This window comes from Balearica regulorum, chromosome 28 (assembly GCF_011004875.1).
Source record: "Balearica regulorum gibbericeps isolate bBalReg1 chromosome 28, bBalReg1.pri, whole genome shotgun sequence".
Taxonomy (NCBI): Eukaryota; Metazoa; Chordata; class Aves; order Gruiformes; family Gruidae; genus Balearica; species Balearica regulorum.
The window spans coordinates 86,517-103,235 of NC_046211.1; the positions used below are offsets into that span (position 1 = coordinate 86,517).

General features: G+C 47.6%; 1 long non-coding RNA gene across 1 annotated transcript in view; it reads right to left on the bottom strand.

Annotated features, from left to right (window-relative positions):
• LOC142598527 (uncharacterized) overlaps nt 1-15,073 on the bottom strand; it is a 51,774-nt gene extending 36,701 nt beyond the window's left edge. The window contains exons 1-2 of the long non-coding RNA XR_012832673.1: nt 14,466-15,073; nt 11,821-11,950 (exon numbers count right to left, since the gene is read on the bottom strand). This is a non-coding gene — a long non-coding RNA (uncharacterized LOC142598527). The remainder of the gene's footprint in view (nt 1-11,820; nt 11,951-14,465) is intronic.
• Nucleotides 15,074-16,719: the final 1,646 nt, after the last annotated feature.

The window sequence follows — 16,719 nt, forward strand, 5'->3', positions numbered from 1 at the left end:
GGCCCCTCTCCCACTGTTTCACCACCCTAATGGGGGAGACTGTTCCCTTATGACCAGCCAGAAGTTCTGTTGTTCCAAATTCTGAGCGTTATCTGTTGTCCTTCAACAGTTTGGCCTCCTCTCTATGACTATCCATTAGGTAGTGGAAGACAGCAATTAAATCCCCCTTCACAGTTTCATAACCTCTTCTCATTTGCTGTATGCTTAAACCCCGACCACCTTTGTGTCCCTCCTCTGGACTTGCTCCAGTATGTGGATCTATCTCTTGAACTGGGGAGCCCAAAATGGGACACTAGATGTGGCCTCACCAGCGCCGGAATAAAGGGACGCAGGCTCCCAAAAGGAAGCCACTGGTAGCTGGCCACAAGTTGGACTTTGTACTGCTGATTGCAACTCTGTGAGTTTGTGGTCCAGCCAGTTTTCCACTGGAGTCATCTGTACCTTGTAAATTGAGAGGCCATGTTAAACATGTTGCTAAAGCCAAGATAGGCAATATCCATTGCTCTCATCTGTTGTCTCCTCACACAAGGCAATCAAATTGGTCAGGCACAATTTGCCGCTGGTAACTCTACACTGGAGAAAGGTCAGGTCTTCCTCAAGCAGAACAGGGTTACAACAAGTCATCAGCACCCTGAAGTCATTGCCAAGAAGAGTCTGCCATTCACGGTAGTGACTTGTTCCTCCTCAGTCTTGCACACACTTGGATTTGTTTTCACGTATTTTGCTAACACTGCCTTCTCGCTGGTTCCCAGCTGAAGTTTGGAAGTTGCCCAGTAGCCTCCTCCAGCTTCACTTAACATAAAGGGCTGCTGTTTGCTACACAGCAATGCCTGGGTTCACCAGCCCCTTAGCACATGTTCACAGAGCTCAAGCTACAAGAAGTTGGGCAATAGCTACTGACCAACAGGCAACTGTTTAATGCAGCTAAAACCCTAAAACCAGCTGAAGCCCAAACAAGACCTGAGACTCCACACTCTCAATGCAAACCCCCTGGCCTTCTGCAATAAAGACAATAGGAATATTATTGGGAAACTAATAAAATCCAGTGCTCCCAGTTTGGTCCCTGACTGTGGAAGTGCTGTAGCTGCTTACCAGGACTGAAAGCCCTGCCCACCCACAAGGCCAAATTACGTATTTGCTTTGCAGTCTTACATTTGCTTTCCAGTGCTCCATGTGACAGCCCAGAGATGTCCCTACATGTGCACCATGCTCCATTGTCACTCATTTGTCCATGGGGTGAAGCAGCTCAGCAGGGTCAGTTCAGAGTGGACTTCTTTCTCACTGCAGGTTTTCCTAGCCTGAAACTGAGAAAAAAATGGTTCTGCAACTAATAATAGAAGCTATGAAGAGTTAAAATGTCCCAGGAGTATAAGCAGCTTTGATTCATTTCTCCACATAAAAAGTTTCTAATTATACTGAGTCTTATCTCTGTGCTAGAGCGGATTCATAACTCTGCCTTTGTCCTTGATGTGTTCAGCAGCAATGGCTAGATTTCGGACAGTGCAGGGATGACAGTTTAGGGAAGAAAAGCAGTTACTGGGCATCCTTCAGGGAGAAGGGGCACTCATCCAAAGCCTCAGGAGCTCCAGAGATGGGTATCGAGTAAAAGCGCAATCTTTGATGAACATACTCTGACACACATAGCTATAGCCATGGACCAGATGACGTCCCGAGGTCCCTGCCCACCTGAATTATCCCAGAAACACCTGATCTTGAGCAGAAGGGTCCATCCCCAGGAGCTCCCAGTGCTGGGCTAGCATGCTTGCTTAGCAAGGATTAATGTGCAAATGGGAAGCCTGTTTTTCATTGTCATCAGAGTCAACAGCAGGCCTACATGCTCCTGCTCGGCACTACATCCCAAACTCCCAGGCGTCTCCTAAGAGCTCGCACAACAGGAGAATACGCAGGCACTTCTGTTAGGACAAACCAGTCAGCCAAGCACTTAAGCAGCACTCAAAATCTACTTATATAACTTCCAAAACAAAGGCTGCCCATGCAGCCTTTCTACTTAGGCAATCAAACACACTCCCTCTTGCTCCCTCCCACATAGAGGGCATGTTGTCACGATGGGTTTCTGTAAAGCACAGAGGCACACACATGCACACGCACATACGCTCTTTCCCTTGTTTTCATACAATGCCTGATTTGCAGCTCAACGCAGAATGTAGCAGATATGAGATGTGATTTAAAATGCAAGTTATACATAGCTCAGGGAGTGACAATAACATTAACGATGACCAAACCTGCTGCCATAGGCCACGTAGACTGCAGGGACCACAATATGGAATACAGACTTTTGCACTCAGCAGTGTCAGAGAATGAGCCGACAGAGAGTCCAGTCCTCTCCCCAGACCCTGCACCCCTCGCAGTCTGCCAGGTGGTAGCAAGCTGTAGAGGCTGATTTATACCATGTGCTCTAGACAGCATCTTCCCAGGAAGAACACAGTGAGCAATGGTGATATGGACAAAGATGGAGAGTGAGCAAATGCTGTAGGCACTGGTGCTCGAGCTGGGCAAATATCTGAGGCCAGAAAAGCCAGCGCTGCGAATGAAAGAGTTGGTCCTGCACTGCCATGTTAACAGAGGTGGACAGGCTACAAAGACATTCCCCTGTGGGAAACTGGCACAGATGAAAAATAAGTGGCCAAAAATAGTGATTTTGCAGTAGGAGTAATCTCTCAGACCACGTCACCTTATGACCACAAACCCACTTGCGCCAGCTTCTGAGGACAGCAGGTCTGCAGGGTAAGAAGGAGGGAAAGGGAGGAGCAGAGACTCCTGCTTGCAGGGACACATCAAAAAGCAGTAAAATCTACACAGTAAATGCCGTTCCTGATGTAATTCCTCCTCTCTGTGTCCTTTCCCTTTGCTTTCAGCCTCTCTCCATAGCAATGCCCACAAAGGAGTGATGGGTTATTCCAGCAAAATCCCAGAGAAGGCCGCTACACTAGCAGAGAGCTGCTGCTAGCACAGCAAAGGAGCCATCTCAAACTCTGAGAGCCATGGTGAAAAGGCTTTTTCTTGCTGGCTGTTGTTGCGCACATGGCATAAAGCTGCAGGTAATGGCCTACCATCCGGGGATGTGCTTGGCAAACCTACTGAAGCAAAATTTTGCAGCATGAATTTATCCAAAGAAAGAAGCCAAATGTGGGAGTCAGAGAACATCCCACTCAAATGCACATGCACGCACACTGGCTGCCTACATGGCTGATTTCAGCTCTGGATAAGGGCCAAATCCCCATCAGTGCTGTGAGGTCCCAGAAGACCAGAGTGAGGATGCTGCTCAGGGCTGAACGGGCAAGGCTTTCCCTCCAGCACAGAGCAGCTCGAAATAAAACGCAGTACAGAAAACTGCCGTAGCTCTCCCAAATGATTTTATTTTCCCACAGAAGTTTAACATCTAAAAAGGTAGTTTTAAAATCAGCTTTCAAAAAGTGAGAATCGAAAGTTTTAGTCACTGATAAATATTTTGGTTCTAGCTTTCCAACTGTGTCTGCTCCTACAAGAAAACAATGTTTGTCCTCATCTTGGGGTCAGGGTATTTTATTAAAAGCACAGTGTTTCAAGAAATCTTGCTTTTCCTCCCTGAGAGTGGCTGAGCGGTCCCATGACAGAAACACTTGCAAGTTCTTTGGTATGAAAGAAATGGCTTTCCAAGGCAGTGCTGCAGCAGCTGCAGTGATGCCCATTTCTCAGGCTGCCAGCTGCGATGCTGCTCATGACACCCTCCAAGCAGCACATGCTCTGCCTGATCCTCTGGCTGAGGTTAGCACAACCCTGAAACAAACTAATCCGAGTGGCTGTACCAGCCCCTGTGGCTCTTACAGCTCCAACCTTGGGAGCTCCCCTGCGTTCACCTAGCCTAGAGCTCTGTCTCTGGCAGAAGTAAAAGGAGCTGCTCTTTAGGATGCACATAAGCCTGGCCACTCTGCAGGCATCCTCCTTGCTCTTCCCCAGAATCCACAGTTGTTATATCAGGGATGTTAGAGGAGATGTCCCTGCCTGCTGCCTTCAGTCTCTGCTGATAGACCTGTTGCCTCTGAAGTTTTCTGATCCTTTTTTGACCCTGCTGTTACTGTCTTTCCTCTGCCGCCTCCAGCAGCAAGTTCCTCACTTTCACTTCCTGCTGTGTAAAGATCAACTTTTTTTTTTAATCTGCTTAAAACTGCTCTCCTTCTAGATCCACCAAGCGCACATAGCTCTAGTTCTGCGGGATTTGGTGAATTCTTACTCACCGCCTCCACGATGTTACAAACCTCAGCCATATTCCCCTTCTTACCACCTTCTCCTCTGCAAACTGCAGTCCAGGTTTTTTTGGTCTCATAAGGCAGCTGTTTCATCCCCCTGATCATTTCAGCTGCTTCTCTGGACCTCTCTCTAACTTGAGGTGCAGAGACCAGACCTACACAAGATGCAAGAGAGCTGCAAAATGATGCCTGGTGTCTCCGTGAGGATGCCCAACACGCTGTTGACTTTTTGGCTGCTGCTGCTGCACATAGAGATGATGATTTCAGAGAACCATTGATGGCTCCGAGGGCTCTTTCCTAAGCTGTACATGCCAGTTTCAAATTCAGCATCATGCAGCAGAGTTTGGAGGGAGATGAACAGAGGAATGGTTGGTGCAACTTGCTGTGGCTGTCTCCTGGAGCAGAGACCTCACAAAGGAGTTGTACACTGGAGTTGGTGGAACCACTTGAAAAAAGAGCATGTTCCTAATGCAGCCCCTAGCCCTACAGGTCTCTAGCTTCCTAAGCTAAGGGTCTAGCAAGCACAGGGGGTAAGAAAAAAACACCTTGTTGCCCAGGCTAAAGTCTACCATCTTGGACCTAGGTCTGGTTCCAGATGAGCCCAGATGTTTCCAGAAAGACCTGGGGAGGTCAAGGACAAGGGGGATTTTTCATATGAAGGAGCAGGTAAGACATGTTGGGTAGACACAAGAGTAATTAATTACAAGAGAAGCAAATTATTCCAGTGCTACCACACATGGAAGCACAAAACCCAGCTGTAACAGGAACAGTTCAAGCCTCCTCAGGCCATTTACCTCTACGGCAGATGGGGATTAGCAGCCTTCTAAGCCAAGCTAAGGACTCCACAGTTAAGGGTGTAGTTTGCGCTCATTTATAAGCCCAATTTCACGGCCTATATTTCTCAAAAAAAATTCTTTGCCTTTGAATTTCACACACATTATCTGTGGCCAGAGCAGAATTTTGGCAAAATGTGAGCTGAAAGGAGGAGAGGTGAGGGATGAGAGAGAGGATGGAGGAGGGAGGGTTTCTTTTCCAATAAAAGTCTTCTCTGCAAACAGCTTGGCATTTATTGCTTTTGGAGGGCAATTCTTGATGGCCAAGGATGAGACCAACCCATGGCCATCCTAGGAGAGATGAGCCTGAGAGAGCCATCCTAATCCCACCAATTTCAGGACAGCTGGGTATCTGCTAAATAAAGCCTGAATTTGTGATAGGAGAGTAATGCTGGGTCCACCAGCAAGAGTTACTGATGTGTTCCTGGATACTAGAGCTCCAAAGGACCAAGCTCATCATTTAGCTCCCAGTCCAAACCTTCATGGACTTCAGCCAGGGATTCCCCAAGCACAGCCCACCCTCCCAGCTGCAAGGCCACACATCTTTTAGGAATTAAGACCCTAAATGGCAGAGAAGCCTCCACAGCATCCCAATGGTTAATTCTCTGCACAGCTGATATTTTGTACCCTCTTTCTTGTTTGAATCTATGCTTCACTTCAGCCACTTGACCTCACTCAATCTCTAGCTGGGATTATTCAGTCTTCCACTGTGAGAAATCTTCCACCCTTGCAGTGAACTGCAGATGAAAATCAGATCATTTTTTGGTCTTTTTTGTAAAGCACTTCAAGCTCTTGGAACTTTCTCTCAAAAGCAGACTTTCTAGCCTCTAAATTTTGCTTGTGGCTTTTTTCTCTGCCATTTCCAAACAGACTTTTTAAACGTGGAAGTACTTTAGCTGGATACAGCATCCATATGATAGGGATGAACAAAAAGACAGTTCCTCTTTCTGCTCTTATTCAGGGTTTCCTTGCGCAAATATCCTTCTATCCTCGGCTACCAGCTCACATCTTAAGCTCATACTTGTCATTTATACTTCAGGATCCTTAGCTCTCTTCTGTGTCTTCTTCTTCCAAACAATAGTCCCCACCATGTAAATGCAACTGCTGTTTTTCTGTATGTCATTTTGCAATTACCCATGTTCAAAAATGAACACATTGTGCTCAGCAAGTCCAATTCATCAACCAGCCAAGATGACTTCATACAACTGACTAGTTGCTACCATTTTCTTTTTTTACTGATCCACTGTTTTTTCTCTATATGATACATGAGAAAATAGTCCTGCAGCAATCACCCCCCATACCAACACTTGTGGTCACTGATAATTAGGGCATCAAAATGAGGCAGGAGTAGCTGTACTGCATCAGACCAGAAGTCTCTCTGATTTACCAGTCTCCTTCCAGCTGTGGTCACAGGCAAAAATGCACAGGAATGGCGTGAATGAGGCAGGCACATGTGAGACCTTTCCTGATACCTTCCCAGCACCTCAAGCCAGATGTGTTTTCTATGTATTTGCAACCCTTGGCTCACCTCTCCTGCATTAACTTGTCCAGTCTCTCCTTGAACCCACAGCTCTGCAGGTCTCCAGCACTCAGAAGGACTATTTACTCCCACCTTATTTCTGACCTTTCAACCAATTATTTATACTTTCCAGCACTACTCTTCTTATCATAAGGCTGCTTATTTTCCTTATAGCCTTTGGTGAAGGACACAGTGTCAAAAGCATTTTGGGAATCCCAATACAGTCTATTAAATAAATTGCTCGTCTGCCCCATCAGAGAACTCCACCGTCTCTTCCCCCATGAATCATGTACATCCATTTGCCTAGAAATACCATTCTGTGGTATTATGGGGTAAACGAAAATCAACCAGATCTCTTCTGGAGCTCTTTTTCAAATTTTCCATACTTCAGCCTTTAGATGCAAAGATGGTTTGAGAAAACACTTGTGCATCACCATTTCTAATTCAGCAGTCTCATTCCTGGCTTTCTTAAGAAGTCTGAAGCAAGACAACCAGCTCGGATGGTTTATCACTGTCCATTTCATCAATTGGATCCATAATCTCTGCTCCAGGCTTTTCAGTTTTGAACATATCCTCTGATGAGTCCCCCACGAAGGTTAATTACAGCATGGGAATCTCCATGTTTTCTTCTACAATCAACAATAATGTAAATAATTGCTTCAGCTTCTCTGCAATGGGCTCGTCTTTTCTAATTGCTCCTTTTATACTCTGATCATGTGTTGGTTCTGTCAACTCCTTGGCACACTTCTTGTTTCTGATGTATTTGAGGAAAATCTACTCTCCTCTTCTTTACTGTTTCTCAGATTCTTTCAGCATGCCACTTGGGGCAGGAGCTCAATGATATATACCCGACACAGGGACACAGTACTACCATCGTCCCATCTAGGTCCAGCCTTTCTTTCCACAAGCTTTCTCTGGTTTTTGCTGTGATGGTTAGCCTGCCCAGTTCCTTCAGTTTACAACCCTCTGTCAAACAACATCACTCGGCTTACGGTGCCCCAGGGATTGTCCGCCTTGCCCAGGTTTCCAGTATGCCTGTTGCATTCATGTTTCCGTTTAGGACATGACAATCCACTCCCTCATTTCCAAAGGGTCTTGGAGATCTAGAATATACCTGAATTTTAATCCACTGCATAAATTTCTCCTAGGCTGTGTGACTGAGGCTAACTCTGTAATCAGACTGTGCAACAAAGGAACTCAAATGCCCTACAGAAGCTCTAACATACAGCACTAATACATTTATATATTTTCAGCAGCCAAATCTGGCCAAGATTGTAATCTGGCCAAGAGATACCACTCAGGTTTGCAGAGCAGAACTTATTTTCCACAGAGCAGAACCAGCAGGCATCAATCATGCTAGCAATCTGTAATCTGCTACAATCTACTGTTTCTATAGCTCCAGCATATGACTTGGGCAGGAGGCAATAGGTCAACAGCTCAGATACAGGGCAGAGCTCCGCACCCAGCACTACTGCATGCATCAGTGCACATGCCATTTCTCTGCAGTGTGGCTGAGACAGTGCCATCCTCTGGCAAGGCAGCACCCTGGGTATCAGCATCACCAGGACTGGGGCAGTTGGTCATTTATACCCATAAAAGTGGAGATGTCTGAGAACATTTGTCCCCACATAGCCCTCTGCTGTCTTATTTTCTGGTGAGGACCCTGCGTAACCACGCTGCTGGGGATGTAGCTGCTTTAACCATGCAGAAGATGTTACAACAAGCAGAGCTCGCATGTAAAAAACCCATCTTGTTTCACAGGAAAGCAAAACTGAGATACAGATTTGCCTGTTCAGTGGCTTGATGTTTGTCTTGTGTCACAGACTCAGTCATTCAGGAAAAAACATGTCATATTCCTATTACCTGCCCCTTTGTCACTAGCCTACGGGCATGAGCCCAGCCATTGCAAGAGGGTTCCTGCCCTCACATTCAAGAAGTGATTTCCTGTTCACGTAGGAAATGCCGCCATCCCCTTCAGCCAGAGCCAATGAAGCTGCAAAACACAGAAAACCAAGCGGAGCAACCAGCATTATCACCAATTCCAATGAGATACAGCTTCGAGACCACCTCTGCTGGCAGCAGTGAGCAGAGACTCCTTCCACACAGGCTTTCTAAGCAACCTTTCTATGTCCCCTCCAGTCCCAGCAGCTACTATACCACATCGCTGCCTAAATTCATGTCAATGACTTCACGTATGGATGCCAGTCCTTCCCCCATGGACAGGACACGTGAGGCTGTTCTGAGTCACTCATCACTGGAAATGTAGAAGTCTCCACCCTGGACTGAACTTTCTGGACCATGATTTTTGCCGTGAACTCATCTAATCCCATTTTGAACACACTGCTTTCAACCCTCAGCATCATGTGAAGGTGGATTCATAAAGCGATGTGAATGGATCACATCCATCCATGCACCCACTTCTCACACAGTGGGAAATGGCAAAACATTTCCTCTCTCTCCCTACCACAGATGTCTGCTACACTCCCTTCAATTCACCCCATCCCAAGCTGGGTGCTACCCCATAAGCCATCCTTTATAGAGAAGCCAGCTCTGGCCTCCTTGCCAGAATTTCTGTACCTCCTCCAGTCAGCTCTACTGCCAGCTGCAACAGATACTATCAACACCCTCTCCTTCCTCTGAATTCGGCTTTGCGTGTATTTGAATTGAACGTAAACTGCCATTTTATGCATGAGCATCATGGGACCCTCTTCACCTTCTTGCATTCAGCCCCAGATTTGGCTCTTCTGAATCATTTTTTTCCCTACAAATTTGCCAGCTCACTATTCACAGTCTTCTCTGCATCCTCTATGAATGCAGTGATTGGCATGAATACCAGCACAGACCTCTGTCTGCCGCCACCGGCGCTCGCCACCACTGTGAAAACGGGCTCGGTACTCCTGTAAACAGTTATTAATGTACGGGCCTGTCTCTTCACCCTCTGAAAAGTTAGTTTTCTTGTAGGTCGCCGATGCGGGAACTCACTCAAAACATGCGAACCCCCGTGTACAAGTGTACTAACTGTACATCGCCCTGGCCCACCAGCTCACTCACACCTTCAGAGAGCTTGGATACGCTTCTGAGCTTTGACTTCCTTCTCTAAGAGCCAGATAAAACTCTTCCTCAATACACTGTATTCATTCAAACATCTAATAAAATTATTCTACATTGTTGTCTGTAACAATTTGAGGCTGTTTGAACATGAACTCTGGTTCCTAAATTAGATCAGGACTCCTTTCACTCATTGACATCACACTCCTGCCTCCCTCGAAGACTGGTTTAGGCATTAGAGCACAAGCCCGTTAGCAGTTGAACAGCTTCACTACCACGATGCTCCAGCATTGTTGGGTGACTGTGGTCAGCCTGGGCAATGTATTGATTTGCTCCAAAACCCCTTCACCAGCATTTCAGTTTGAGAGAGTCCCTCAGCCCTGTCTCCCTCTGCACAGCAAATAAAGGAAATTTCCTGGGACGCCGCTGCAGCAAGCAGTAACACGAGGAACCCATTTGCTTCTGCACAATAGCTTTGTTTTCTTCGTGTGTCCTCCCTGCTCCTGACGTGCACACCTCAGGACAGAGCTGCCTGGATGTCTTCCTGAAACCTGGCCTCGTAAAAGGATTTTTAACCTCTAAATATATATAGTGTCAAAATACAAATGAGAACAAAATGTATCTTGAAACAGGGGAAACTCAGACTGGTGTCCCTGCAGAGTGAATTTGTCCTTCATCATCAGTTCAGCAACTTTGGGTGGTTTCCTGGCTTCTAAGAAACTTGAGTCCCTCCTGCAGCTCTGCAAAGGCTCTTCCTTCACTGTCAAAGCCTGGCTGTGCGTTGGCTCTCCACTCCCCTCAGTATCTCCTGGTCCCTCACCACAGAGTACACCCTGCCCACTCCGGTTGTCCCTCGGCTCCCACACCCCACCAGCTGCTCCAGACATCCCCCCGGACCTGCCACTCACCCCCTGACACCATGCAGTACACCTGTGACAGCAGAGAACAAGGACTATTGACTCAAGACCTTCACATGGTGGTTTTAAATATTCTCCATGGCAGAGCTAAGGATTTTACTAATTTAGCTGTTCCCTTTAATTTCCTTTTAACTGGCTTCCTCTTTTTATGCCATTTAGAGACTTTCTCAAATTTCTGCTGCTGCAGTCAACCTTCTTGGCTCTTTCCCCTCACAAGGATGTTGAATTTGAGTACATTACAGTCAACATTTAAAAAAAAAAAAAAAAAAGCATGTCTTTGATAGTGAAATATTGATCCAGGTTCTGCGTATTAGTCTGGAACAAATCAAAAGTTACTTCTCCCCTTCTCAGGTCTTTCACTGGTTGCTTCACAGATTGCCATTTATGGTGTCTAAAACTCATTTTCTCCCCCAAACAGAAGCAGCTTCTCCAGCCTCAAATCTGCCCAGTTGTTCAAGGCATTTCCCCGTAATAACAAAAATCTCATTTTCAGTGGCTGAGGATCGCAAAGTTGGATCTATAAAATGTCAATGTTTCATGGATTAAACCATTTTAGCCAACAATTTATTTCACTTATCACATGCTCAGGTGACTAACTAGTTCCCAGTAAGAGAGGAGTTTCTGGAGCTGATGTTACCTTCCTATAACCAAGCTTTTGAATTCTGCTCTGAAGTTTGAGAGTTACCAAGGAGAAAGTTCTGTTGCATTTGTCTGTTTCTGTTAATTTCTTTGCCAGCTTTTCAATGAACATTTTCTTTTTGACTGGCATTTGTATTGTTTTGTTTGTAGCTATTTAAATGCATTGTTTTGACATCATGTGCATTTATACTCTATACATCATTAATTGGGACAAATTTCATTCCTTTGCAAAAATAAAATCATCCAGAATAAATTCCTACACTATCTGCAACATCTTCTACACCACAGCTTCACAAACCCACTGTTCAAACTGCAATGGAGACTACAGGGGGATCTCAGAGGGGACTCAAAGTTCTGCTGTACCTGTCCCACCAGTGCTTGGAAAAGCAGTCTGCACAACCCACAAGGAGCGAATTGCCAGCCAGGATTTGGAGTCAGCTCAGAGCTGCACTGCAAGCCAGGAGCTAATAAATGTCACCGAGCCCACACAGAGTAGATTAGAAATGGCCATTTGGATTTTGGCCATCAGCCTGTGCAGTGCAACCACGACACCTCTCTGAATTCCTGCTGAACATGAATGGACTGTGGGAAAAATTCATTTGTAATTTAAAAATTACCTGAGTGGGTTAATCTGCCTTGGGAAGTCACTCCAATGGTCGGGACCTTATTCCAAATCCCAGGGGTCCTCTGCCAGTTTCCAGCCACTGGATCCTGCTCCAGTTAATGCTGTCCTCCAGACTGGAAGACCTGTTAACAGAGCAGGATTTTTTGCTGAGACACTTAGGTACCATGGCTAAGTAAGCCCTTAATGCTCTTATAAATTCAATAGTTAAAGTAGATAAAGGTTATCTGATACTCCAGTGACCTCCAAGTCTTCTCTGGTCACTGTGTCTCAGAACAGCACCATCCATCATTTGTTCCTCAACAGCTAATGCTACATTCAGCCTTATTAAAGCATCTATTTAGTTCCCACTTAGCAAATCACCAGCCCTACCCTCCAACCATTTTGTCATCTGCACAGGCCATCAGATACACTTCTGCTTTTTTTTCTGCTAGGCTTTTGGTAAAAACATTGAATCTAGCCAGACCACAATACAGGTCGTTCTAAGACTTTTCACTTTGAATAAAGTGTGAGGTCTAGCAGTTACAGAAACAAAGGATAGTGCTGGAAAATCTGAGAGTTAGTTGGATAAAGGAGATGTTGAGGGCTTGCTGCAGCACAACAGACTATGCAGCTGGTGGAAGTCAGGTTGAACCACCATACAACCCTGCTGCATTTGGGGGTTTGTATTCACTCCCCACTCCTGTTTTCTCTACTGCTCTGGTCTCGCTGCTGTCAGCCGTGAATAAATCCTGCCTTGATGAAAATTGGTTCAAATGAGATAGCCCCTAAATGTAGGAAACCCAAGCTCTAGGAGGAATCCCCAAGCACAGCCATCAGGTTCTGGTTCCTGACACACAGTAGAGCTGTGATCTGACTCACAGCAACGTGACTCAGGAGTAACTACCAAAGACTTAACAGAAGCAAATCAAGGACAAGATATTTCTGTACACATTTTTTCTGTAAAATCAGCTTGGTTGCACGTTAACGAGTTCCATAAAAGCCTGCACTGGTCTGGAACAAGCATTACAAATATCTGGGCAGTATGCAAACATAGGTGAATTGCCTGGACCTTGATCTACATATAAAAGGAGTTACAGAAGCCAAAGAAATACTGAAACATCTGGCTGCAAGCTCTGCAGGACAGCTTGAGCAAGCCGCAAAGAGAAGCAGTCACACGCCCAGACGTAATCACATCCCCACAAGACTCTCTCTCCCTGCCCAAACGGCTGCAGAGAAGTGGCAGGCTCACTTCTTTGATGAGAGATCAAAATGGCATGAGACTCCAGCAAAGGTGCGATAACAGCAGATGATAGTAGGGGACTTGAACCACCCACATACAAATACACGGCACACTGCAACACAGTTTAGAGACAGAGTATCTCCACGTTCAACCCGCTGCTCTGTGCCATCGCTCACTTGGGAGCAAGGAGAGGACCAGGAAGAAGCAGTGAGGCCATTCTTGACTTAGTTTTAAGTGGCACACAGGAGTGAATTCATAAAGCAATAGTAGCTGAGGTGCTGCACAACAGCAGCCCCAGTGCTGTTCAATTCAGCATTGCACAGGGAAGCCAGGACCAAACAGCAGCATGTGACACTAAACGGAAACAAATGCTAAAAATCAGCGTGAGGCTAATTAAGCAAGGCCTAAAGAGGTTTTGAAGAGCAAATCAGTAAAGGTACAAAAACAAACAACAGGGCTGAGCATGTCAAAAAGCCACCAGGAAAACATGGAGCCGTTAGACTGTCAGAGGTTAAAGGAAGCAATTATGGTAGATGAGGATATCACAGAGATGCTAAATGACTCTTCTCCTTCCATCTTCCACACCTTCCCTGGAGACTTCTATGCCTTTGCAGTGCCTCCAGGGAGATACTGTCCATGGCTGTGGCAACAGCAAACATGGGCTAGGAAACACAACTGTTTAAAGGGAAATATGTTACTGAGCCCATTTGATGACTTAGAAGGCTTCATTCTCACTCCATCCTCCAACCCTGCTTCCAGGAAGTGGAAGGACTGCACTCTACTATCCATTGGAGGGACTACAGAGGAAAGGCAGGAGCTTCTGGTCTGATCATAAAAGTCAGGAGACAGGCAGCAAGACACCACAAAAGGCCAAATTCAGATAATCAGCGGGGAAAATCTTGTCCAGAGGTGTGATAAGAGTATGGTCAAACAGACTGGATTTTTTTTAGATCGGGGCGGGGGGTGGGTGAGAAATTATAACTGGCATTGCTAAGGTATTTTGGAAAGTGTTCTAGCTCTACATTCCAGCTGGTCCCAGGTGGAAAATTAACACCAGCATGGTTTATTATTCCTCTGTAGCATTAATATTAGCTGCAGCCAGGACATGGGGCTGGAAGGTTTTCACAGATGATCAGGGCTGGCAGCTCTTAAACTGATGTCAGTGCGAGGTGAACGAGATCTGGTTGCTTCTGCCCAAAGGTGCTATACCTAAGTGGCATAGCTTAGGTATAGCACCTGCACCCGCAGCCTGTATGCCTGTAACTTCCAGTCCTTTACACTTGGCTGAAGGATGCTGCCAGACCACTGCTGGCACATGTGGAAGGGTCTGGAGGACTTGAACAGCCTAGTTCAAGAGAGGCATGTGCTCCCAGAGAGCAAGACCTGGAGGCCAACGCAGCTCTGAATGTAACACCCACCTTCACAGTTCCATGTTGTCATCAGCAACAGAGAACCAGAAAGATTTTGGCCAGCAAGCACTTCTGGGTGTCTCTCAGGCAAAGCGGAGCTGAAGAGCACCATCCTTACCAGGCATGGCAGAGTGAATTCGTGCACAGTAGCTCCACTTCTTGGGGGCTCCGGGACATCTGGGCAGAAGCAGCTGCGTGACATCAGCCCCCTCAGCCGTTTGCTGCCGTTTGTGCCATTTGTTAACGTTCGGTCCCTGGCGGTGGCAGATGCTCCAGGGCTGAATCACAGGGATTTGTTGTGGCGAGTGTCGCCTCGGCACCTGCTGCACACTGAACGCCTCCTCTTCCTCTGCCCTTCACTGGCCATCACCTCTCAGGAGCTGCCTGCGTGATGGAAAGCGTAGGTGCTGCGTCGGTGCTGTGCCCACAGAGGCAGGGGACAGCCGTCTTCTGGCAGCCAGGCTCTCTGCAACGCACCTGCCTTGCAGGAGACAGAGAAAGGGTTAAAAGCACCGCCTGGAGTAGGAAGGCTCCAGTCTGCAGCAGGGAGAGGGGACACGCTGTGGGAGCAGGCCAGGGAGCCGGGGGCTCAGGGAGGGGGTGAAGGGCTCCGTGCATGCGATTATCTCCCATGAGGAAGCCCCGCCATGCTGTAGCCAGTGCTGCGACAGGCAGGCAGCGTGCCCTCCCAGCCTCCCTCCTCCAGTGAGAGAACCGCGGCACATCCCCGAGGGACACGACACTCCTGCACATCCTCCTCCAGCAAAGACATCTGAGGAGAGGCTGGAGGATCACAAAAGGCCCTAAGAGACCCAGTGTCACCTGAGACCCTCCTCTCTGGAGGAAACTGCCCCCTGACTGTCACATGCCATGTCAGGAGCCACCCACACCCTCCCAGTCCAGCGTGGTCCCTTTCAATGAGCCATCCCATGAGACTCTCTCCAGCTTCCCTGCCCCATCTCACCCTCCCACCGGAGCCTCCCTCACTCCCAAGGCCACACTCATGCCTCAGAGAGGAGCCGTGCTTTTATTCACTCTGCTCCTGGGGGAAGACCTCATGCGAGCTGCTCTCCTATCGCCTGACTTCCCATAGCTGTTTTCCAAAGGCAGCCCCTTCTCCAGCTAAAGACCTGGGGAGAGCCTCCCATGGCCTCACTTGGCCCACGCTGTCCCCACATCTTCCCCACGGGCTGTGGCTCTGCACCCTGAGCACTGAAGTCACAGCTGGGGCCAGCTGCAGCTGCTCTAAGGTCAGCTGGACGAGGCAGTAACACAAGCAGCATCACCTTTAGGGTCATGTCCAGACAAAGGATGAAAATTAAGGCAGAGCAGCAATCTGGCCACCAGAAAGCTGTTCCTCCCACAGCCCCTTCCCACAGAGATTATGACTAACGGAGATATCCCTCTTGCACGCAATTTGTGCAGGAGGGCATCAGGGTGTAGAAAAGCTCAGCATAAAAGCACGTGAAGAGGAGTTTACGCTGACATGTGAAATTAATGTACATGTTTGTTTCAGACCTACTAAAGCAAAAGGGGTTAATTTCTCCTCTACAGCTACAGGAGGGAGTCTGAGCTAGAAATGTTTGGGCTGGCATGAGCGAGCGCTTGGGTGTTATCATCTAATGGATGATAACATGGATGGATAACAGTGGATAAAGGAGTTGCCTGGGAGATGCCAAGAGATAGCAAGGGCTAGACACTGACTTTTAGGGACTGGCAGCCAAGGACTGGAACAAACGCAGACTTCACCCCAAATGTGATTCAGCTGCAAGTCTGAGGAAGGACTGGTCGTGAGACCAGGCAGTACATGGGCTGCTACAGAGACAGAGAGGAAGTCCTCAACCCTGAGGACCAGAGACAGGCTGAGCCACGCTGATGAGCATAGGTCACACCCCAGCATTTCAGCTGTAGTCCTTCTGACCCCACAAAGCACTGAAGAGACCATCCTGCATCGATCAAGCTGCACTCCGTCTGCTTGTCCGTGCTCAACAAGCTGGCAGCAGGAGCGAGAGGAAAGCCAAAGTCAGGCCTTCAGCCACAAGAGCCATGGGAGTTGCTTTGCAAACTGACATATGCCGAGCAAGCGGCACGGAGGAGACCGATCCCAGACTGAGCAGGGCTAACTACCCTAGAGAGCAGCAGTCCATGGCAGCAGGCAATCTGCCTCCTGCTGCCTCCATCCCGTGGCCAACACGAGCCGCCCACTGCTCAGCCTGGGGCTCTGCTACGTGCTGCCCAGGCCACGGATCCCAGACCCACCTGG